At 36.1% G+C, this 24,733-nt stretch overlaps 1 protein-coding gene across 1 annotated transcript in view; it reads left to right on the top strand.

Annotated features, from left to right (window-relative positions):
* Positions 1 to 24,733, top strand: part of Cadm2 (cell adhesion molecule 2) — a 919,498-nt gene that overhangs the window by 748,069 nt on the left and 146,696 nt on the right. The window lies entirely within an intron of this gene.

The following is a 24,733-nucleotide window of genomic DNA, read 5'->3' on the forward strand; positions in this document are numbered from 1 at the left end:
ATTTCCATAAATATAAAAATATAGTCCAAACCTCCAACAGAATAATGAGTCTGTGTTTATTAAAGATGTTAGAGTCTAGAGGAAAACCAATATATATATATAGTAAGCATATACACACACACACACACACACACACACACACACACACACACACATATATATATATATATTCAAGGTGATTAATATATATGGATATAATATATTAAATACACTATATAGTATAAAAATAACAAACCATACAATATTCATTTATTTATACATTCTTGATCTTCTATAAACTAAAATTCCTACAAAGGCACCATATTATATTAGCCCTGTAAATGTGCTTATAAAAATAATGTTCTTAATGGTAACTCTAACAGGCATCTTCCTGACCTCCTCAGCAGATTTTTCATTTGTAATTGTTCTTCCCTGTAACTAACATTAATGAGACTTTGGTAACTCTCACTATTAACCTAAAACATTCTCCCTTTGAAGACAAGTATTGTGTTTGAAAATGAATTCTGAATAATAAAATTAACATTTTGATACTTAATAATGCATTGACAGTTCACAATGCCATTAACTGCTACAACTCACACACAGACTGAAGAACAGTATTACTGATACTTTCTCAGAGGAGCAACTGAAAACTTCCTTGTAAATCACATTTAGGATAAAAGAGTGAATATCTAGGAAACAAAGTAAAAGTTTGTTTGGCCATCTTGTATTGTGGTAGGACAAGCAAGGTGTGTCCTAGAAAATATAAGCAACTGAGGTCATGTTAGTGGCTCTCTTCCTCTTTGCAAACTATTGTTTTCTTATTTTTTTTCTCATGTGGCAAACAGGAAGTAAGAGAGCACTCAGGTCTCCTTCAAAAGGACCACATATCATCAGTTGCAAACACCTGAAGACACATCCCTTTCCAATGATACCCTTTTCTTAAATCCCAAATCATCAAAGGTTACCAAATATGTAAATTTGAGGGGACATAAACATAAAGTTCATTGCAGAAGCTGAGATCAAACATATGGTAACATAAATATACCAAGAGGTCACGTGCCTGTGAGGTAAGATAATAGAAAGAAGATAAGTGTCTACCAAATCTCGGATTTATAAGTAAACATTCTGCAAAATGTTGCAGCATAGCTCATCAGTGTCTAATATGAGCCACCTCTTCCTTATTTCTTGTCCACAAGGTAGACTTAATTGAGTTGGTATTCTGAGTTTCCTGGAAGGCAGAGAATAACCAAAAGAAGGCTGACAAAATACCATCACTTCTTAACATGACATTGTCACAATTGGATCCCTAGAAAATTGTTTGAATAAAAGGCAGTTGATATCATTTCTTCATTATGAAAATATATTAAATCTAATTACGTTTAACTTTTTTCACCATCACGTTAAAATAATTTCAAAAGTAGAGTAAATAACATTGTTTACAATCATTTGAATTTTTAGGCAAGCAAAACAAGATCAAATCTAAATTTAGTGTCTGGACTTTGCTATTTGTAGATAGCGTGTTACCAAATAACATTGTTTACAATCATTTGAATTTTTAGGCAAGCAAAACAAGATCAAATCTAAATTTAGTGTCTGGACTTTGCTATTTGTAGATAGCGTGTTACCAAATGCAAAGAATAATAGGTGGATCATTAATTCTACTGTTAACCTCTTTCCTCATGACTGTGCCAAATTTGATATTAGCAGTGGAAATAGGAGAACATATTGACTGAAAATAAACATTCAATTTGTACAAATGTTGTGCAGTGCCTCATATAACTTCTCCATTTTTCACCATCTCAAGCTAAAGTGAATCTATCCTATGCTTTGAGAGCTAGTACTTAACTGCCAAGTAATAGAATCAAGTCTTTCTTTTCTTTTTTTATTTATTCCATTGTTTACATCTCAAATGATATCCCCCTTCCTGGTTACCCCTCCACAACCTCCCCTTTGCCTCTATGAAGGTGCTACCTCACAGACCCACTGTCTCCCGCCCCACCACTCCTGCATCCCCCTATGCTGGGGCATCAAACCTCCACATGAACAAGGGTCTCCCATCCCATTGGTGTCAGACAAAGCCATTCATTGCTACTTATGTTTCTGGAGCTATGGATCCCTCACTGTACTCTCCTTGGTTGGAGGTCTAGTTCCTGGGAGCACTGGGTGGTCTGGTCAGCTGGCATTGTCCTTTCTATGGGTTTGCAATCCCGCTCTGCTCCTCCAGTCCTTCCACCAGCTCCAACACCGAGTGCCCAGCTCAGTCTGATGGTTGGCTCCAAGCACCTACATCTGCATTGGTCAGTTTATGGCAAAACCTGCAAAGAAACATCAGTACTAGGTTCTTATCAGCAAGTGCCTCTTGGCAACAGCAACAGTGTAGGAGGTTGGTGTCTGCAGACAGGATGGATCCCTAGGTGGGACAGTCCCTGAATGGCCCTTCCATCAGACACAGCTCCATTTCTTGCTCCTCTCTTTCCTTTGGACAGGAACATTTCTGGGTTAAAAACTTAGAGATGGGTGAGTGGCCCTATCACTTGACTGGTGACCATGCCTATCTATGTATAAATGTTCCACACTTTCTGTATCCCAATCAAGTGTTTCTTAAGAGTGCATGAACTACACATTTTAAAATATTGATTGTCCCTTATCAAATGAAAGGTGCTAACTTCTAAAAAATTTTATTATATACACATTTTAAAATTTCCTATTATCAGATGTCACCTGGGTATCCATTTGAGTAAGTCCACTAATAGATGTGGGTTAGGAAAAGTTGAAAGCTTTCTAAGGTCAATAAACTTGCAGAATCACTTTTCATAAACAGATAAAAAAATTGTGATCCATCCCTTAATAGAAAAAGAGGACAAAGCTGAATCAAGTCCCATATTTTATCCATGTATTTTGCTTGTGTACTGACTGCCCTGTAGAAGCCCAGATGCCTGAAATGTTGGCAGCAATTTGCACCTGAGATGATAATAAACTGTTCTGTTATTACCTGAGATACGTGAGTTGAATATAGTGATGATTCACTCAAAGTTAAATGCACTGGTGAGTTCGCAGTTTTTCCTCTAGGTTTTAGGACTGGTAAATATGCCTCACTGGACTCTACAGAGTTCACCGTCAGAAACAGAACTCCAGAGACCACTGAAGCCTGTTCATGCAGACACATCGTGCCTCAAAGCTTGATGCACACTAACAGTGAGAAATAACATATGTATATGCATGTATGTTGATTTGAAAGACTCAGAAAAAATGCTTGCAATATTTTCACACTATTTCAGTGCAATAATGAAGAACAATCTTTTCTTGTTACATATTTTAGCGATCCCGAAACAAGGGTATTGGAAATAAGCATCCATCTCAGAAGCAATACTCACACAGCCTCGCTTTAGGTACCATGTGCTTTTCCTATATATAGATATAAGTGAGGATACAGAGTTGTGCTGTATTTCCCCTAAGTGACATTCATATTTATCTGTGTTAATATGAATTAAAATGTCTGCAAATGCTTCTCTCTTAATATCCATCTTTCACGTCTTTGCTGGTTGAGGTGAGGTGTTTCCATATATTTGAGTTTATAAGCCTTTGCAGACTATCTTCCCAGTTGGTGAAACTGTTTGGGGAGGCATAGATGTGGCCTTCCTGGAGGAAGTGTGTCACTAGAGGTGATTTTGATGTTTCAAAAGTCATAGTCCGTTTCCAGTTTGTTTTCTCTGTTTGCAGTTGTGGGTGGAGTTGTAAACTCTCAGCTGTTGCTGACACTATACTTAACCTGTTTTCACATTTTCCTGCCATGATGATGAGAGACTCTGATCCCTCTGGGACCATAATCCCTAAATAAACTTCTCAGGAAGCTGCTTTGGTCATGATATTTTACCACAGAAATGAAGAAGGAACTAATCCAACTTTCAAAGAGTTTCACCCTTTTGGCTCTTAATCTTCGTTTTTCCAATTGCAGCATCACGGTCTCAGGAGAGTGGTTCCTGGCTTCCCTTGATTAAATATCTGCACACCACTTCAAAATTTTCCTTCATACATATTGACATATGTATGTATGTATTGTGTCTGTTGTTCTTATTTGTATTAATTTTAGAACTGAGATAGTTATACTTTAGCTGGAATCACATTTAACTTACAAATTAACTAAGTCAGTATTACAGTGTTTGTATTAGTCATTGTGTCTATTAGAAAATGAATCCTTCCTTTGAAATTTTATTTAAATTTCACTTGACACAGACACATATTAAAATTTTAAAATGTATTAGTTTTAACAAAGTTTTGAATAATAAGATGTTAGGCATATTATTATATACATATTACACTTGGTTATTACATATAATTAATAACTACATGGTATTTGGTTATGGTTCAGAGTGTTATATTGTGAATTTATTGGAATGTGAATATGTATTTTTTCAGTGTACAAAAGTGGCTAAATACACTATAAATTTAAAGAGCTTCTAACAGTACTAGAATAACTTAGAAGCAAAATCAATCATCTGAAGTGATTAGTGATTTCTCAACTGTACCTTACATATTCTGTTTGTAAATTGTAAACTAGAGAATGAAAACAATTCATGGAGCTGGAGAAATAACACAGTGGTTAAGGGAATTTGCTTCTCTTCCAGAGCACAAAATTTTGGTTCCTAGCACTCATACCTAACAGCTTACATCCAATTAGCTGTGGCTTCACAGGATCATATGTCTTCTTCTGAACTCTCTAAGTACACATATGGGATTCACTTACATGGTTCCACACATACGCGCACACACACACACACACACACACACACACACGCACACACACACACACTAATAAAAATAATTCCTTTAAAATTTAGTTAAATAACTTAGAAAGATTGCCAGTCTGTATACAGGACTTTACCTGCAGAGATTTGGGGAGCTCTGGCCTGGATCCCCAGAGTTGTGTTCTCTGAAGGGGTGAGGGAGTTATTCTAGGTGAGCTGTCAGGTCTCTTCTGTGGCCACTGCTGCTCCAGAGTCATGACTATGGTAGGCTTGAGCAGCTTCCAGTGACAAAGGAGAAAATTTCTCTTCCCCAAAGTGCTGCAGCTCTATACTATGACAGATGCTCTCAGATGGTATTTGATGAAATAACTCAACTCATGTCTGCTTTATTCCTTCTGGACAGGGTCTTATATACATTTTGGGGTGGGTTGGGGTCTAAAGGCAGATGCTTTCTATTGGCTTGGCCTGAGATGTTAGGGATGCCTCATCTGCATGTGAAGGGTCTTTGGGCACTGGCCCTATGTGACTAATTATGACAGTCCTCTCCATGGGGTATCACGGTCACATGTTCCAGGACAGGAACCTGGTCAGGAGTAGATGAAACTTCTACCATCCTCAGGTATGGGAGTATCGGGATATCTGAATGTACTCAACCTTACCAAGTTTTGGCTGGTGACATGGTTCCACTATATTCCCAAGAATATAATAGAAGACATAAAGATATTCTGTGTTTATTGATTAACAAAATTAAAATTGTAAAAATGAACATATTACAAACATTGATGTGGAAATTTGATATAATTTATCAAAATGTCAGTGAAGTAGAAAAAGAATTATATTTTATATGGAAACATAGAAGACCCCCCAAGAATCAAAACAATAGTACATACAAAGGTTAATACTTGTGGTATCATAATATCTAATTAATGTCAACTGATACTATAATGACATAAGTAACAAAAAACAAATGATTCTGGCATATTCACACTTATATAGCAGTGACAAGATGAGGAATGTGATGTAATATCATAAAATATACGGTAAAATGGAGGCACACTGTGAAAATCTTAAAGCACCAATGTAAATTTGCTGTTTGACAAGAAAGCAGAAGGGATTGGATGTGGCTTATGACTTATACGTAGAACTTGTCATGCTGGAGCTTGATCACTGAAGCAGTTATATTGCGACTAAGCTGTAAAGGTAATATGGAAATCAGATACTTTATATTTCATGGAGAAGATATTTGCAGCTTGAAGTACGTTATAGAACTAGAGGTTGTGGAAAGTGCTTAAACTGGCAACACAAAATAAGAAATAGCTCAAAACTCCACTTAAATGCTTTTCTTTGTAAGAGCTGCTATGATCATGGTGCATCTTCAGCACAATAGAATACTGACTGTCTCAGTTTGTGTTTTACTACTGTGAGCAGACACTATTACCAAGACAACTCTTATAAGAACAACATTGAATTGCGGCTGGCTTACAGGTTCAAAATTTCAGTTCATTATCATCTAGGTGGGAAGCACGGCAGAGTCCAGGCAGGCAAGGTGCAAGAGGAGCTGAGAGTTCTAGATCCTGATCTGATGTCTGCTAGAAGATGGGCTCCCACATGGTTAGGGTGAGAGTCTTATTGCCCACCCTTCAATGCCACAGTTCTTCTACCAAGGCTAGACCTACTCCAACAAGGTCACACTTCCTAATAGTGCCACTTTATGGTCCAAGTATATAAAAACCACCATACTTACTAAGACAGGCACCTCTTAAACAACCAGTAGATGAGACAAGTTAATTAAATACATGAGGCCTGGCTCCAGTAATTGGCCAAAGTTAGGGAAATGAATATGGAAATAGTCAGTATGTTAATGGCACTAAATCTATGTGCTAGGATGTAATGGTTTTATATGCACTAATACAAGTTAGAGGTTGACCCTGAATGTCTTCCTTATTTACCAGTTATCTTATATATTTAAAGTCTATATGTATTTTCCTATTTCTGGTTTTGTGAATATGTGTGGCAGTGCTCACAAAGATCAGAGCCATAAGATACCCTGGAGCTGATATTTCTGATATCTATGAGGTCTCCAGTATGGGTTCTGGGAGCCATTTTCAAGTATTCTACCAAAGCAGTACATGCTTTTAAACAGTGAGCCATTTATCTAGCCCTCACCTTAATTTTGGAAACAGAGTCTCCTACTTAAACTGGAGATTGCCATTTTAACAAGACTGGTTGCCTAGCAAGACCCTAGATTGCTAATGGCCCCATCTCCCCAATAATTTATATTATCAAGATAATAGAAATTCCCCCAAAACCTGATTTTGACATAGATGCTGGGAATCCACATTCTGATCCTCTAGGTTACAGGACAAGCACTTTACTGACTGAACCAGCTCCCTAGCCTCTTGATACGCATCTTGAGTCTGGCCTCTCTGACAGAGACCTGTAAGTTATCTGAAACCACAGCTTCCATGGAGTTTTATTTTTAGCTGTCTTCAAAGAGTTAGAAAGCTGTTCTGCCAGTCCTTACTTCAAGAAGATAGTATCCCGGGTCCTGCTTTATGTCTAAGAGCATTTCAGTCTCCTTTGCCATAATGAATTTCAGATATGAGGCTAGGCAGGTTTGCACTTGTATACCCCTCTATCTCATCATTTGATTCTTCGGTGCTTCTTTTTATTATGAAGATCAGCTTGCCTGAATGTGTTTGCAATAGTTATTTCTATTTTATTATGTGTTTGTAAATATTTGTGTCAGAATATCAACATGCTATTTTTTTAAAAAGGTACTGGTAATATGTGAAAGTGTTTTTCTCGATTTGTTGTGTTTTTATTTAAGTAAAGTCAACTGGAATAAAATTTGATCGTCTCAGTATAGTTTGTATTTATTTATTCATGTTTGGAGTTCAGGGTAAAAAGTCATTTTTGCTGAATAATAATTTGAAAGGGTTACTTCTTATTTTTAATTAAGCTGTGAGGTGGGGACACTTAGATCTGTAATGCCACTCTTATGAAACATAAATGATATGAATCCTGTGAAATATGAATCATACAGATTAACAAATTGCACCTGAAAACTATATTTAAAAAATTCATAAAAATAGAACATCTTAATGAGGCATCAGTTCTAGATCAATGACTATGAGAGAGATACTTTTTGGAGATGAATGGGTACAGGAAATGGTAGATTTCTAAGTAGAACATTAAGGAGGGATAAAGATGCACAGCTTTTTTATTTCCAGAAAAACCAGGATGAATTGCATTGTGCTGAGTACAAGATAAATCAAATGAAGGTAGGGAGAAAGCAGGATATGTGTGCATATGGGAATGATCCGGTTCCTTCCAGGACAAATCACTCTGTTATGAAGTCCGTATTTTCTTCTACTAGAATTATCTGACGTTTAATATCTTTCTAATCTCCTCAGTCAATCAATGGCCTAACTCTACTGCAGGTTACCAAAACAAGTTTGTTGACTCATTAGATGCTTATTTAATGACTTTCTATCTTCAGTGCTGACCGGTAAATTTTATACTGAATCATCAGTCACTTGTTCACATGCGGATTTTCAGGGACCACCTTCATACTTGATGTCTCTACATATAATTTTGAAATGTATTTAAAACTTTTAGGAATCAGTGGAGACATTTTTCAAGGTACCTGAATATAGAATCAGTGTTTTTAAGGAATATTAAACATTATGTGCCAAAAGAAGTGTAAGTAAAGTAAAGTCTTAGTTTAGGTATTGTTGTCTTCTTTTCTTAACATTTTCTTATTTTCTTTTGCCTACTTTCACTAGAGATGTCTTACATTTTCTCTGTAAATATACATGAAAAAACACAAAAATAAAGATTTATATGAAAACACATCAATGCCATAAAAATCACATATCAAAACTAGTTCTTTAAAGATAGATAATCTATATTGTACATAAACAACCCATAAAATTCTTATTGCTTCATCTGAGTAATGACAGCATCTTTAAAGTGCTTCAAAGACATGATTCAGTCCAACACTACCATTCATTTATGTACGTGTAGAAGGTAACAACTTTATATCTAAGACAGTGTCAGAGCCTATCTACTGTCTATCACATTCCTTCTTTTATTAGTCTCAGAGAGAAGAAAAACAACAAGACTGACAGTTTTGTGTCCTTTGTCATTCTATGTCACCATCAGAGACAAGGAAGCATTATGCCAACACTCAAGGCTGTCACATCTCCTGTATGCACCTACGTGTCTTAAAGTCATATTCGTTTTCAATCCTGACATATAAATACAGGGACTACTTACTGATTTTACTTAATACTTTATCATGAAAATATGTCCCCATTCTATAATATCATGGACTTTAGAAAATGACTTTTATGCTGTCATCAAATCCTACAGAAAACAGAGGGTCTTTGGTTCATAGAAGGGCTCCCTTAAAATAAAATGGTAATTTTTTTTTCAAAACACAAAAAGAAATACTTTAAAATTTTTAATTATGTTTACTCTATAGGGGATAATATCCCCTAATATGGCATAATCTTTCTGAAGTCTGAACTTTAAAAATGACAACAAATAAAGCAACAAGCATAAGAATTCTTTAACATGGAGAAGAGCTTAATTAAAATTCCAAACCACACTATATTGTCAGAATATCATTATAAAGATTAGGTTATAGAACTCCATATATTCTTCTGTTTACAGGTAGGGTTTTATCTTCTTCGTGTACTAAAGTGCATACTCAATTATTCAGGCTTTCTAGCATGACATCAGAGATGGTTTATTAGCCAATTATTGAATTTATTTGCAGGGTTTTCTATAATAAGTAATACTATGATTATTAATTTTGCCTGAAATTCTTGGTGAAAATTGATATGTCCTCTATTAGAATGGGGCAACTATGCCAATCTTTTCTTGTAACTGGCAATGTAATTACTTTTATTTTCATCTATTTTGCAGTATTTCAAAATGAATTTTCTCAAGAAAAGTACATAGACAGCTTCACCACCCCCTGCCACACACACACTCCAAAAGCCTCAGATATCATACAATTTCTTTATCTGGCTATATTATGATAGGAAAAATAACATGGCTGTTACTTTTCCCCCCTTATATCTATTCTTTTCAAAACTTGTTACTAAATTTACTCTTTGTTTGGGGATTTAATAACTTTCAGAATGGAAACGGAGTTAATGGTAGCAGTTCAAAACATGCTACTGGTCTTCCTTCAATTGCAGCTATCATTGTGTTATTTCTCTTTGTGTGGGTGTGTAATCATTTGTTTCCCTTGTTCTTACTGGCTTTTCTTCCGTTTTCATAGAGGTCTTAAACAGCTCTCTTGTATCTGTACTTCCATTTAATGCAGTATTTTTTATGGCCTTGAATTCTTTTAGTTTGGAGTCCAAACTCCAAACTAATCCTTAGTCTATCTTTGTATCTTTCTTGTTCTTTATTCTTTTTTATATTAGTGTTGTATTTTCATTGGTTTCATGATAGTAGTAAAAACTAAAGTTTATATCGTCTTGCAATATATTGAATTCTAAACATTTTGAGATGTTAGTCTACTTCCTATGGCATTTTCTATAATCTTTTAGTATGATATACTTTCGTTTCCAAACAATATTTTCAAAGGATCCATTTTACTACTATTTAATCCAATTGTTAACACCAACTTTATCATTAAATTCCTAAATTTTAAAGTTTTAGGTAATGAGCTAATTCAAAAACAGTATTTGGCCATTGCAATATGATGGTCTTTTTGTAAGTCAGAATTTTACATCACATAGATGTGTAATAACCTCTACTTCTACACAGAAGGAGGGGAGAGTACAAACATTCCACCAGCCTTTAAAATTCAGCACTGAAATGAGTTAATAAGCACAATACTGGTCCCTTGACAAACCTTCATAGGAAACAGTTGCAGAACTAAGATGTAAAATGAGTTTTCACTGTCTCTGTTTTTCTGTTTATCTCTCTCTTTGTATGTATAGGTTCTTTCTCTTTGCATATATGTGTATATTTATAAACATATATAAATATATATGGCTATGTATGTGTGTTAATTATCTCATTAAAGAGAAAAATTATCTTTTCCTTTTTTTTTTCATAAAGTTAGGTGAATCTACCTTTCTGAGATGTGTTCTCTTTGCCAGGTGACTGATTGGCCTATATAGATTTAACCCTTTTTTATGTCTTAGACAGCTTGGAATTGTTGGTCCTTATACAGACCAAAGGCAGATCACATCCCCTTGACCAGGCAGAAAGGCTTTCTGGTGAATGTTTCCCTTCACTTATGCTCTAATGCTCACATCATTTAGGAGACAAGTACAAAGTAGGAAATAGGTATAACGCACTTCTGCTATGTAAATGGAGGTCACATTTCTAAACTGTTCACTAGAAGAGATTAGATTCTAGACTAGAGCTCAGGTCCACTCTTGAGGACCTCTAGGCAAGGAGGTTCATTTAAGAGGAAATAAGCAAGCAGAGATCCCTTATCCATTCCTGGATGAGAACCAAGGGCAGTCATAAAAATGCTGAAAGTCCAGGTTTTACCCTCTGTAATTATCATTTCCATATTAATTGACAACAATAAAAATTTTGCCTATTAATGTTATATAATCTTGTTGTACAATTCATAGCACATAAATGTTAGTGTCTTATATAATACTCACTTTAATAGCAAAGATTCATGTACATCTCCAGTAGACTTGCAAATTTTCTACTATTTCTGGGTACTCAGAGTCTTATAACAGATTTCAACATCACATATATTCTGTATCTTGGCATATTGCTTCAAATGATTTGCTGTTCCCATATCTGCCTAAAGATTGGTTGAAAATACTGAACGTTATTGTACACAGTGGAAGGTGACAGTCTCAGATCCTATTCAGATATAGGGATACTGCCTTTGGACTGTCATCTTTCTTACTACAACATACACACCCAGGGAGGGGCTGCCTGGGTGATAGAATTCCAGTTGCTTCATCAAACAGCTCTATCTTGGAATTATCTAGCTGATCAATTCTTAGTTTTAAAAAAAAGTAGCATGAGCTTCCTTTTGGGTGGTCTGCTTAATTTGTAAGACTATTTGTGTATTTATTCTTACAGTTATGATAAACATTCTGATATTTGCTACAGAAATACTATGAGTCTTATTAAGTATTGAATAAGAAGTCACTTGAGTGTAAATCTTTAAGAGACTATAGTTTCTATAAACAGCCTACTTGAATACCCATCTGTGTGTCCTGTCATGTGATAGTCATGTGACTTTGTAATTTTTCTTAATCTGTCTATTGTTTTGAAATTTTGTCTTTGGAAAAGAAATAATACTAGTATCTATTAGCCAGTGTATTGCAATGTATCTGTAGCCCTAGGAAGTGAGTCAAGAGTTTGAGGACACCTTGATCAATATAGAAATATCAAAAAGAAAAAATCATAACCACCATATGTCTCCAAAAGAAGTCAAAGTAAGATTATCTATGTAAGCAGTTAATCATTTTTCCATATAGTTGATGGCACAAACTTGGTGATTCAATAAACAACACCCTGTCATCATTCAATAAACAACACCCTGTCATCATGATAATTGTCATTATTATCATCATTATTGTCTTCATTGTGATGTGATTTTTATATCAACATGTGAGCGCATTAGTATAAAGACCTTAGATGAGGCAAGTCTACTGCTCCTCCATTGAATATGTGCTTTGTAGTTTACCTGGCTCTCTAAGAAACTCTTGATTCGATTCCAATAACTTGATTTGAAGACTTTTTTTTGCTTTCACTAAAATTCTAGAAAGCATTTGCTAGATGCTCTTAGTACACGTTGGAATATAGGAAGAAACAATTTCTGAGACATGCCTCGCATCTGTCTTAACTCTTCTCTGAATTGGAAGGGTATCGTTCCTTCCTCCCTTTCATGTGGCCTTTATTATCTTAGGGGAAACACTCTGTGGGAGAGTTAGGATCTACTCTGTAGTGTAGGTTAGATAACTGCTAAGCTCCTGATATATCCAAAGGCAAGCGGAGCTCAAAGCCTGCAAGTCCAATCTCAAAGCTCAAGTGAAAGCTATGGAGTCAGCAAGTACACGAGCCTTTGAAGCAGTACCTGCATCACAGTATGGATTTTTCCTCTTGAGAATTAGTAAGAGAAGTGTGACTTCAGAGCTTTCCCTCTAGGTTTCAGAACTCTTTTCAGTATGTCTCACTTCAACCAAAATACAGAGTACAAATTGAAGGTAACTGCTGAATTGTTACATTTAGCGATAAAATGTAATATACTCTTATATTTTACATTCCATGTTATATATTTAACTTGATGTATATTTCACCTTTTCTTGTTTTATTTATTTTTTATTGAAAATGGATTCTTTTCTCATATAATATATCCCAACCTGGGTTTTCCCTCCCTCCACCCCTCCCCGCTGTGCACACCTCCCTTTAACCTCATATCTATTGCCTCCCCAAAACATTTCCTCTTCAGAAAAGAGCAGGCTTGCAAGCAACAACATCCAGACAGGGCAAAAAAATACAATAGGAAAAGGCAAAGCCTGAGGAAAATGAGGTCTGTTGACAGGCCCAAGTTGGGATCCAGCTCAAGGGGATGCCCCAAAGTCTGAGACTATTACTGATGCTATGGTGAGAAAACTGTCTTTACCCTATAACATGTTCCTAGATTTCCAGTGTTCATATGTTTTTGTGAGCTGCAAAATTTCACTCAACTCACAATTTTGCTTTCCACTTAATAATCACAGAACTAAAATACTAAAAAATTTGAAGTTCTAGGAAGTATAAGTTGGGGATTTTTGTCTATAGGATGTAAGTCTACAGTAAATTTTTCTTCCAAATTTATAAACACTGGCTGAAAGCTTTCAGAAATGTGAGTGATGCAGAGTTTCAAGATAACCAATTCTAACAGTTGATTTTCTTGTTCAATCAAAGTGGATGGATTTCTTCCCAAACCACCATTTGATATGCATTTATACTTTAGCATGGCATATAGTTTTCTTGTCACTTTGGTATAAATGCGTTATGAAAGTTATACTTCATGATTGCATATGGTAGTTATATAGGTAAATTTCTTATGTCTATAAGAAGACCACTATATTGTAGTGTATTGGACATAATAAACACTTGCAAATGGTTCACTTCAAATATCTTGTCATTCTTTTTATTCTATGAATTTAGACAAATAGATAAATATATCAAATTCAAAGTGTATCAAATTTTAAAAAATGTTTTCTGAAGGAAAATAAGAATATGAGAAACATCTAGACCAGTACTGTTCTGAGATATTAAACAACATACTTATGATCAGTTGTGAAGAACAGAAGAAAATGTCATGTTTGTATCTGGCCTTAAAAATCTATAAAACTTTATATTTAATTGTGGTGATTTTCCTATCATTAATCTTCCCTAATAAAATTACTTATATTAAGAATAGAGCAGATATATGTTGAATACAAGTATAAGGCATGCATCTTTAGGGAAAACTGTAGGTAAACATTATTTTTATTCAGCAAGTATTGCTGTTGCTACACACATTGTAGCATTTGGACATTTGGCATATATAATAGATCATAATTGACATTTTATGCTCATGAGATAAATAACCTTCCAGGCTTAAAAAATATTCTGAAAGTCTAAGGATGTCAAATTGTAGTTCTCTATGTGGTCTGCTGTGCATATTTTTATTGATATTACCACTATTAGGAAAGACTCCTTTCTTCTATTTCAAATGTTCAGTGTTTGAAATTGCAGATTGTTGAATATTTCTCATTTTAAGTCCAGATTTCACAAAGTTGCCTGTTGTACTTTCATGTCATCTGTCAAATCACATACTTTTTCTTGATATATAGTTTTTATATAAAATAGCATCCTATACAATTAATAGAAATAAGTTCATTTTATTTTCACCAGGAGAAGATAATACTGAAGAAAGGGATAATTCAACATGAAAATAGTTTTATTTTCAAGCTATACGTGCATATACGCATGTTTCTATTGCTATGCTTGATAAATCAAAATATTAAGAAATTACTTCCATTTCTTCCAACTTATTCAGAATTGATTCTATCATACAATATTCTGCCTCTTTCTTCGTCTCACTAAATTAATTTAAAATCAAACGCACAACGAAGTAAGTGTTTCTGGCAATTTCCCAGGCCAACTTGCATGGCTTCACCACCACTTTGGTTTGAACTCACATGCACTCGCTGAAGTGGTCATGTCTCAGACAATGCAAAGCTACTGGATTCTCTCTGGAACAGCTGAGCTCTGACTTGATGCCATCATGAAGTTTTTAGGTTACTTGTTAGACTTTCTGCTCATATGGAAGTATGAAGATTTCATTATGGCAATCCAATATTTCCGATATTGACCCACGATCATTCATTGGCATCTAAGTAGGAAGTTAGTATGCCTTTGGTTTATGTTATTCAAATGTCTGAATTTTTAAAAATCAATGATTGGGTTGTGGACTCAAGTTTCATTCAAAGAGACATAAAATTAATTTTGAACTAGAATTAGAATAGATTTTTAAAAATATAGAAAGTCCTTAGACATATTTTCTTCTAGTACTCTGTATTTATGCAGAACATTCTTTTCACTTATTATAAAATCAAAGTATAAATCTAATTATACAATCAAAATAAATCAAAGTATAAATTTTGACGATTCTTTATGTTCTGCCATATAAAATATTCCAAAACATTTAATTCTTTATGTAAAATTAAGCAATATATCCATATCATCAGTATGAGTGTGCTACTGTATTATTTTAAAATGTTTTTATGAATTATTATCAGTAAATATTTGCTTTGTATATCCATTATATAGTCATGTTACTTAGAGTTACATTAAAATTTCCTGAACAAATAAAAATCATAACCTCCCTGACTCTTACAATCTTTTCTCCTCCTTTCCTTCGGGATCTCCACTTTCTGAGGGAAGACACCCTATGGAGATTCCCACGTTAGACTCATAATCTCTACCTGTGGGTTTCTGCAGCCCTTCCCATCGCTGATGGAGGAAGCCTCTATGATGATTATGGGACAGGGTACCAGTCTATGAGTGCACAGCAGTAGGAATCACTTCATTGATTCTTTTTTTTTTTCCAGTTGTGTTTGGTTCTCACCAAGGTCTTTGTGCTATCTAATCTCTTGTTCCTGGCTGTTCAGTCAGTGTGGGTCATGGGCTCCCTCTTGTGGCAAGGCCCATCAAACATTGATTTGCCACTGTTGCCCTAGCACATCTCACAAGGCTGTCCAACAGATGAAGAGATCTATGGCTGGGTTGGTGTTCAGGTTCTCTTTTCATAGCCATGAACCGTGCCTTCTCACTCCAATGAGAGGGCGTTAGGAGAACGAGGCCCACTGAATCAACTAAGCAGAGCTCACATTGGCTTACAGAGAGTAAAGCAGCAAACATAGGGCCTGCACGGCTCTGTCTCTACTGGATTCTCTGGGGACTTGTTGTGGCTGTTAGCTTTGTGTTTCTGTGTGGCTCCTAATAGTGAGAGCTAGTGTTATATCTGACTGTTTCCTGCTTTGGAACCCTTTTTCTCCTATTGTGTTTCCTTGTCCAGCCTTGATAGGAGGGCTTTTGCCTTATCTTATTGTAACCTGCTTTGCCCTGTTTGGCTATTATCTCTTGGACACTTGCACTTTCCTGCATTAAAAACTTGAAGAGAAGTGGATTTGTGTGAGAGGATAGGCAGTGCAGGGCAGGTAGAAGTAACAGAGGGAGGGGATACTGTGGTCGGAATGTATTGAATGGAAGAAGACTCTGTTTTTAATAATAAAAAATGACTAAAAGGAATCAAGAATATGATACCTTTAAGTATCCCTGATCTAGATAGTTGAGAGACAAATAAAGATTAAAATTTGTGATGGCAACATTTTCCTTTTATGTGGTCAGGAAAGAGGTTATGAAGCAATCTTACTTAGTTACTTTTGGAAGACTAAATTTACAATGTCCGAACACATGTATATGGAGATTTTTAAACGTAGGTCAGTATAAAATAACATTTTATAGTGCATTTAATGTCCCCTTCTATCTTCAATTAAGTGGTTAGAAAGAAGTTTAGATATCTAGAGATATTTACATTTAATCTAATGAAATTAGGCTGGAAATATACTTTAGTTTAATTTTTATTTCTACTGATTGTATTTGATATTAAGTAAATAAAAAATAGGGAAAGATCTAAAACTGAAAAACGGAAAGCATCAAATTTCCTTTAAGTCTAAATTCATAAAATAAAAATATATTAGGCAGGATCTATTATGAATGAAGTTTCAAAGTCAGTATCAGTTGTTAACACATCTTTTATTCCTGAGTATGTTGTTGTTGCTGCTATTTTCCACTCCGAGGTGACTTAGTCTGTGGCACCACCATCTTATTTACTCCTCTGCTCTGTCACTTATTTTTGCTGTAACGTATTAAATAGGGACCATGGGAATTTATTTAGAGTGCTGTGTTAATTGTTCTGGTCAGTTGGAAGTTTCTCCTATACAGCTAAAATGCTCAAAGTTTATCATGCCACAATGCTTCAAAAAGACAAACAGATCTTGGAGAGAGTGATTACTGCTCGGATATCCATGGCAAATAATGCAGAAGAGAAGGCTGACCTTTGGCCTCTCACTGCCATAACTCTGGGAACATAACAGAAGACCAAAATATGCTCCGAAGTAGACAGGAAAGCAGGATTCATCAGGAAAGGATAACATTAGTTAAGTTGAAAGGCAAGCATGAACCAAGGACATCAAAAAGATGATGTTGAACCTTTCAAAGAAGTGCTTTACCCATAATGAAACAAAAACGTATGAGTTTCTTTAAAGAAAGATGGGAAAGCAGACAAGGAATGTGGACAGTATGCAGATCTCAAAGGTCCCCATATTACATGGCCAACGGCTTAAACATGATCTTGGAGAGAGTGATTACTGCATGGATATGTATGTGGTACAACATATGTTTATGATGTGATGGATCTGAGTGAGAGAGTAGAGGGGTTTCCTTAGGAATAGTCCTGAAGGCAGGGGCAGAGGAGCAGGCTTTTAGCAAAGGCAAAAAGGCTGAACAATAGACATTACCAAGGAGTTTAGAATCATTCTTTAAACACATTACCCCTTTCAACTTATGTTTATTTGTGTCTAGTACATTTTGGGTTTTGGCGCCATTTTTCTTTTTCAAATGTTTCATAATAAGCGATTGTGAGTATTGGATTTTGTATGTACTACCTCTGATTTTATACACTCTCAAGGAAAAAGGCAAACATTTAAAATCTCAGATGCCACTGTTGAAAACCTGCCACCGAATAGCTACATACTTCCCAGATTTATTGCTAAGGCTTGGTTCACATTTCTACTCAAAACTTCATTTACTATGGTTTCAGTAAGGATTCAGCACAGCCTAAAATGTCATATACCAAATAGTAGTTCTGAAGTAATGGTTGTTTTTACCAATTTTCCAGAAGATTGATTTAGATTGTTTTATGTTCTCTGGCTGCAAAAGAACAAAACAGGAAAAGAATCACTGGCTTGATCTTTCATCTGTGTGCTTTAGATGAAACTCCGTAGTTCTACTTTCTACTACAAAGGGCAGAAACATTTTAATATATCAAATGAGATTGTTGAGATATGAACAAATAAAAACACCAAAAAAGAATATCAAGGAGTAGATTTTCTTTCTTTTTCATTATTATTTTTGTCTCATTTATTTTTGAGATATAATGACATCATCCCCCTTCCCACTCTTGTCTCTAAACCCGTCCATATGCCACTCCTTAGATTATAATATGATTCCATCTTTCCCTTGTCTGCCTCCAAATTCTCCCATATACCCCTCCTTAAGTCTCTCTCAAATTCCTAGCAACTGTTTTTTACTTAATTGCTGTTACATGCATATATGTGTATGAATATATATATATTCATACACAATTATATATATATATACCTAAATAAAACCTGCTCATAACTATGTATGTTTTCAGGACTGACCATTTGGTATTAGATAATCAATCAGCATGCTCTTTTATGGAAAGACTATTTCTCTCTCTTTTTCATCATTTCCTTATTTCTTGTTATCCTTTGTATAGGAGGCTTCTTAATCACAATCTCCAGCAGCCCCCTAAGCTCCTCCCAGTACATTCTCCGGTCCACTTGAGCATGCCTATCGTTAGTATCCTTTTTCAGATCACATTTAGACAGTCATTTAGGTGAGACTTTATAGGTGGACCTTTTTATGTTGCCAGGAGACAAAATCTCATAGCAAACTCCCTTGGTCCCTGGCTTTTACAAACTTTCCTTCCTCCTTCTCTTCCACAATGACTCCTGAGCCCCAGATGCAAGAATGGATCTGTGCTTCATGGGAATGGGAATGAACATGTACACTCGGTATTTTGACAAGGACAGCAATAACAGACATGCTAAAGTGGGTGGGGCAAAACAATCACGAGGCCTCCGTTACATACAAAGAACTGCATGAAACTAAAAAAATGCTGTTTGGGAGAAATAGCTTACCATTTGGTTATCCAGTACCAAATGATCAGCCCTAAAAATACATTAAACGGCACTAAACAACCTGAGCAGATTATATTTATGCATTTAGGAATACATATAATATATGTGTACAACAACAATGAAGAGACCAAAAAGTTGAAAGACATTTAAAAAGGGTCTATAGGAGGACTTGCCTGGCAGAAGGGAGGGGAAATAATATATTATAATATCAAAAATAAATAATTTTTAAAAGGTATGCGGTCACGTATATTAGGCACAAAATTAAAGGGGGAAAACTGTAAAGTGTGTGTAAACTGTTCATTGTTTCCTCTTTGCTTGTTCTTATATTATAGTTCGTTAAATGTGAGTGCAAGTGCTGGTCCTACAACCTAGGTTCTCATGCTTACTTAGCAGGTGCTGTACCACTGTGCTATCTCATGAGCTTTCTCACCAGGTTCTTGCTTAAATGATAGCAAATAATACATTCACAGGATCACTGCTAAATCCATGTAGTTTAAAACTAATTAATATATAAATTGCTAAACATTCCACTCCCTTTACTCCCAATAGGAGTGGGGAGACTAAAATTCTCCAGTTCTAAATATCTTAGGAATTTTATTTTACCAAGCATGAAAACTAAATATGCATTTGTATAATTGATGAACCATTTAGACTAATGGTGTATTGGGGAAATAATTTTATCCACAGACAAGTACTATTTAATAGATTCTTACTCATTGGTCAGTGCTTATTTGCAGCTAAGATTAAATTCTCCAGATCTCGGAGCTCTGAACCATTTAAATCGCACTCCGAGCAGGTGGCAGGCACCTAAATGTTGATGAGGCGTGACCTGGGAATGCCTAGCTTAACATATTAGCTCTCTTTTTAATCTCTGTGAAGACTCATTTTTGTTCTTCTATTACAAACATACATTATTACTTCTCATGTAATTGTTCCTGGGGGCTAATTTAAATATTTTTAGGCTAACCATTTGAGTTCTTTAAAAATCAAACAAAAAATCGAAAACAAAATAAAACTAAAACAAAACAGAAACAAATAAAAAAAGAACCACCTCGATTGTGTTTCCAAAGGGGTATTATTTTATCACTTTGTATTTGGAACTTACTATCCACAAAGGTTAAAGAATTATTATAGTACCTGATTAATTACCAGTTGGAAACTGTGGTGGTGGTGTGGGGGAGTAATATTTTTAAAAATCATTTACTTGGCTTTAGGAGCACTTTCCAGCAAGTTATAACCTTGATAGATTTTTTACTTAGCATGATGTTTATGTTCTTTATGCTCATCACTGTCTAAAGGGAACATGGAAATTTTATTTTAGCTTACGTCCCACAGGGGCCCTGCGGAGAGATACCGAAGAGGCCTTTACATTCGGTCCTTTTTCACAGCGTTTTTATCTTATATAGGCAGCGTTTGGCTCTCTGCGTCAATTCAATAGTCACTCACTGGGCCTACTGCGGCATACTGCGCAGATAACTCCAGACCCAGGGTGCTGACTAGCTTCCGGCTCACAGGGAACCCTTTCAGTTGTTGAGCATCCCTCTTTGGACTACTGTGGGCCTTTCTTTACTCTCTCATACTTAAAATGCTGTTTGAAAGGAAGCTTTAGATAACACCATAGAATTCACAGACTTGAAAAGACAACACTGGAGGTAGTGTTTGCCTAAAACATTTACTGTAACCCCATCTCTCAGCTTTATTGTTTAGCAAATAAACTCACAGAGAAATTGAGATGCTAAGTAAGAGAGGCCTGGCCGATGGTTAATCAATATTTCCTACCAGGGAACCAGGGGGAATGTTACATGTTCCTGGCTAGCCTGGTCTACAGAGTGAGGCTCTTTTAGAAAGTGGTAGAATGGTTGTGAACATGATAACAGGACCTTAGTTTTGAGTATATGCACATTTACCTGTGGATATATGTACATGTGTGTCAGTTACGAAGTCCTAAACCAGATTTCTTCTTGATCTTCCATCTCAGAGTGTCGTTATTAGTGTTACTTAAAGCACCGAGATAATATTGTCAAGCGTTCTTCAAGATCATTGATAAATAACAAAATTCACATTAAATTTCTTTTGTTTGTTTGTTTTTGGGGTTTTTTTGCGTTTTTTTGGGGGGGCATGGGGAGAATTCTAGTTCTAGTTGTCAAAGGAGAAGTAAAATTTGTAGAGCGAATATAATCAAAACTTTGAAACACTAAGCATATTCAGTAAATGAAATGACCAAAGTGGTGTGGAAATTAATACATTCAGTTTATCACCAAGATTATGAACTCAAAATATGTTGAAATTGTTAATGTAAATGTATTGTAATGAAATTTAAATACTAGCTGATACAGTTGATTCCCCATGAAGTTGTAAGATGGGAGGAAACCAACCCTCATCCTCTGGAAGCTTGCATCCATGCAGGTTCCAGGTAGGTATTTCCCAGGAGTTCAGGGTTTAACTGGAGCACATGGTTTAATTAACAGGTTCATATGCATATGGGTGGAACAATTTGGTGTTACTGTTTTTCTCCCAATATTTCTAAATGTTACAAGTTTTATTTGAACACATAGTGAGTTGAATTGCTGATTTTTCCTATTTCACACTCCCCAGTGTCTTGATTCTGTACGTTTATGGTTTTGCCAATCTGGGAAAGATTTGCTATCTTTGTCATTATTTTTGCAACCTTGTTTTCTTTCTTCTCTGCAGACATCTCTAGTGGCACCTTGTTTGGATGTATAACAGGTCACTGTCACTAACAGTGTGCTGAATATTCTTTACCTTTACCTTCCTGTCTATGTTCTCTTGGTTGTTCTGGTTTGAGTATTTTGATGTTCTGACTTCATTTTTATTTTTTATTAACTATTTTATTTATTTACATTCCAAATGTTGCTTCCCTCACCCTCCTTCCCAGAATTCTTCACCCCATCCCCTCTTCCATTCTGGCTCTAACAGGGTGCCCCCTGTACTCCCACCTGGACCCCCACCCCTGCATCTTCCTTCCCTGGGGCATGAAGTCTCTACAGGATTAGGCACATCTCCCACTGAGGCCACACAAGGCAGTCCTCTGCTACATATGTGGCCCAGGCCTCAGACGAGCCCATGTATGCTCTTTGGTTGATGACTTAGTCTCTGGGAGCTTCCAGGATTCCAGGTTAATTGATAACTGTTAGTCTTCCTATGGGGTTGCACTCCCCTTCAGCTCCTTCAGTCCTTCTCTTAACTCTTCCATAAGGGTCCCTGACCTCAATCCAATAGTTCGCTGTAAGTATCTGCATCTGTGTCAGTCAACTGCTGATAGATCCTCTTAGAGGACAGCTATGCTAGACTCCTGTCTGTAAGCAGTGTATCTGATTCTCTGAATTTAATTCTATTGTCTTTTAGAGTACTGTATACTGAGTTTATCCAGCAAAGTTTAATTTATGCTGTTGATAATATCAATGGTTTTGTTTTGATTTACTTCAAATTCTGTTTAAAAGAATTTTTATTTTATTTATTTATTTTTTATAGGGTAGCATAAAAAGTAATGGGGTTCATCACATCAGTGCTGATAACAACAAAAATTAGCTCTGACTTCAGAGGAGACCAGAGAGCGTTTATTCAATGTGGACATTTTTAAAACCTTAACTGATAGTCACAGCATGCTCATGTATACCGAGCTGGGTAGCAATATGACTAGCAAGGGGCTAGAGCTAGCCAAAGATGATTTGCCTCTGAACCTGTAACATCCCAACCATAGTCGCCAAGACCTGATGATCAGTGTGGCTTGTAACATACTGTATGTAGCTGTGAGGACTTTTTGTGAATACGTTGATATACAGCATCTTTGCATATATGCATCATCATGTTTTGCTTATCCCGCCCTATACTCTGTCGGGCTGTCTTTTGGATGGTCCCCACTTCCTGCTGGTTCTGTTTACTCCTGTCCAATGTGTTCTCCATTCTGCTTTCCTAGTACATCTCCAGTTTCTACCTTCCTTAAAATCTCTTCCTCTCCTCTTCCCCTCTCATGATTACCTATTAAGTTTTGAACATACAAACACACATGTAAATGCACTCACACATACATTTACAAGTTCATGCTTAGATTGTGCCTTTGAGAATAGATAAACACTGTCTATCTGAATGTGGCTTATTGTAGAATATAATGATTTGCAATTGTTCTCATTTTCCTTCAAATGTCATAATCTCATTTATTTTAGATCTACATAAAGTTAGATTGTATATGTGTATTATGTGTTTTTTTTTAAGTATTCGTCTGATGATAGACAAATATGGTGGTTTCATTTTCTGGATTTTGTGACTTTTTGAACAAACTCATTTTCTTACTAACTTTTAAAGTTTTTAATTTGTTCTACGGTAATTAGTTATTGCTTGTTAAGTTGTGTTTAGAGTCATGATAGCCGCTTCAAAATTTTTGTCAGAAAATCCCATTATCTGAGTCTGATTAGTGTTTTCTTGGTTACTCTCTTCACTAAAATTATGATTTTCCTAGTGTTTGTTATGGCCAGTGTTTTAGTTTCTTAGGTCCTAACAAAAATACCCAACAAAAGCAACTTGAGGAAGAGTGTGTTCGTTTGACTAATAGCTCCAGGGAATAAATAAAAGGCTGCTGGAACATTATACCCCAGTCAAAGTCAAGAGGTGCTCAGCTGCCTTTTTCCCTTTTATTCAGTAAGGGATGGTAACACCCACATATGGGTCTTCTTGTCTCAACTAACATAATCTAATCCCTAAGAGTTATGTGCTGAGCATTGTGTCCTAGGTGATTCTAAATCCTAATAAGAGTATAAATTAGTAACAATAGCAGTAAGTGACTAGCTAGTGAATTTTTCCCAGGAATCTTTTTTACATCAAGGCTGGGTGCCATAGGAATAGATAACTTCTAGGTGATATGTTTTGTAAAGTGTGGTTATGGTGCAGTGGGAGGGGATTCTTTAGCAGACTCATGCTGGGGCATCCCAGAACCTTCCTTGAGGTACCAGTCATAGTATAAAATGAAGTTTATTTGAGTGCGTGGAAAGAGGGTTTGAGAAGGGAGTAGAGGCAGAGAGAGAGGGAGGGTCAGAGAAGGAAAGAGGCAGGAGGGAGGAAGGGGGAAGGAGGGAGGGAGAGAGAGAGGAGAGATGTGGGAAAAGAGAAAGGAGGGAAGGAGGGAGAGAGGAGGGAGAGAGAAAGAGAGAGAAGAGGGAAGGAGGGGAGAGGAAGAAAAGGAAGAAGAAGGAGGAGGAGGAGAAGGAGGAAGAAGAGGAGGAGAAAGAGGAGGAAGAGAAGGAGGAGGAGGAGGAAGAAGAGGAGGAGGAAGAGGAGGAGGAGAAGGAGGAGGAGGAGGAGGAGGAGGAGAAGGAGGAGGAGAAGGAGAAGAGGAGGAGGCCTGTGTAAACACATAGAGAGAAGGGAAAGGGGGAAGGAGAAAGAGAAGACAGAGAGAGGGAGAGGGATCAGAAAGAGAGAAGAGGGTAGGAGAGCACAGTAGTGGCCTGTCTTTTTTATAGCAAGCCAGGCTCCCACTTGGATGTTGCTAGGTAACTG

The sequence above is a fragment of the Grammomys surdaster genome, unplaced genomic scaffold (genome assembly GCF_004785775.1).
Source record: "Grammomys surdaster isolate TR1022 unplaced genomic scaffold, NIH_TR_1.0 126115, whole genome shotgun sequence".
NCBI lineage: Eukaryota > Metazoa > Chordata > Mammalia > Rodentia > Muridae > Grammomys > Grammomys surdaster.